At 43.0% G+C, this 1,727-nt stretch overlaps 1 long non-coding RNA gene across 1 annotated transcript in view; it reads left to right on the top strand.

The window, feature by feature from the left end:
• The first annotated feature begins 741 nt into the window (after nt 1–741).
• Nucleotides 742–1,727, top strand: part of LOC105981209 — a 13,957-nt gene continuing 12,971 nt past the window's right edge. Inside the window, exon 1 of the long non-coding RNA XR_001174807.1 lies at nt 742–865. This is a non-coding gene — a long non-coding RNA (uncharacterized LOC105981209). The remainder of the gene's footprint in view (nt 866–1,727) is intronic.

The raw sequence follows: 1,727 nt of genomic DNA, 5'->3' as shown, positions 1-1,727 counted from the left end.
TGTCAGGAAAATGAACCCTTAGATATGTATTTTAATGTTTTTTTCTTTCATGCATGTGTTTCTAACGCATTTATAAGATTATCTCTTTGTTGCTTTGTCTGTCCCTCCCCCACAGTATAACCCCTGCTTTCATTAGCCTGCCCATGCAATTGTAACCCCTCTGTACAGTATGTTCACAAATAAAATAAAATTAAATTAAAAAAAAAAAAGAGCTCAGGGATAGCACCCAGGCCCTGAGTTCAAGTACCATGACTGACAAGAGAAAAAAAAGACAATTAAAAAAAAATAAGCCAGGCATCAGGAGCTCATGCTTGTAATCCTACCTACTCAAGAGGCAGAGATCTGAAGATCATGGTTTGATGCTAGCCTGGGCAGGAAAGTCTGTGAGACTTTTATCTCCAGCTAACCAGTAAAAAGGCAAAAGTGGAGGTGTGGCTCTAGTGGAAGAACACCAGTCTTGAGCAAAATAGTTCACAAATAGAGCCCAGGCCCTGAGTTCAAGCGCCAAGACCGGCACATAAACAAACAAATCACACAGTTTGCTAGATTTTCACAAATGGAAGCATGTATGTATATCCTTACTACAAGTAAGACCTAGAATATACCCATCACCCCACAAAGCTCCCTGCACATTCCTGTAGCAGTGAAAGCAAACCTGGGTGGAGCTGTTGGGCATGTGGCTTAATGGATACTTGTCCTCTGCACACAGGTCGTTGTGGTGACGGACGGCTATCTCGGCATTGGTAGAGGGTCCCTGCGACATTCCCTAGCGACACACAATCAAAGGAGCGACAGCAACAGGTTCCCGCTGCCTTTCCCTTTCCCGTCTAAGTTATACATCATGTGCATGGCAAACCTGGAAGAGGTAATGCCTTCTGCTACCTGCTTTTTGGATGGGTTAGGTAAATCCCAGGGCTCGGTTTATTTGTCAGTATATTCAATGAACACTCTTGCGTACAGTATAACATTTAGATTTGAAAAGACTTGATTTCACATGCTCTTTGACATAACACTCACCTCTCCGAGAGTATAGCTGGAGATGCCCATTCTGCTGATGACCATGAAGGGTTGAGATGTTCTTTTTTTTCTGTCCATTCCTCCAGAAATGTTGACAGAGGTATATTTTAGGGTTTTTTTTGTTTGGGGGGGGGTCTTTTTTGGGAAGGGGGGAACATAGGTGTTTTTGTTTGTTTGTTGTGGTGCTGGTATTGGGGCTTAAAATCAAAGCCTGGATGCTGTCCCTGAGCTTTTTGCTGAAGACTAGCACTCTACCATTTTGAGCCACAGCTCCACTTCTGGCTTTTTTTGGTAGTTTAGTGGAGCTGAAGATCTCACAGATTTTACTACTCAGGCTTGGCTTCAATCTGCCATCCTCAGCTCTCAACCTCCTGAGTAGCTAGGATTACAGGCATGAGCCACCAGCACCTGGCTTCTGATGTGTTTTATTCAATACTTCCTGCTTTTCCCATTGAGTCAGGAATTATTTCACTTTACCTCAGTTTTTCTCTCTATCAAATGCTGACAATTGATGGCTCTTGCCAAACCATGTCAGGAACAGGTTGTAGGGAAGATGCTGTATGGCTACTAACTGTGGTCTCCTGAGAATCTGCAGAACTACTTATGAATGAAGTACCTCTTGTAACCTTGAGGCAGATTGCAATAGTTGAGGTAAGAAAGTCCATGAGTCTCAGTATCTCCACTAAACTACAAAAACATCTGGAAGTGGA

Source organism: Dipodomys ordii, unplaced genomic scaffold, assembly GCF_000151885.1.
Source record: "Dipodomys ordii isolate 6190 unplaced genomic scaffold, Dord_2.0 Scaffold11, whole genome shotgun sequence".
NCBI lineage: Eukaryota > Metazoa > Chordata > Mammalia > Rodentia > Heteromyidae > Dipodomys > Dipodomys ordii.
Note: the sequence above shows the minus strand (reverse complement) of the source record. Positions and strands in the feature narration are given on the sequence as shown.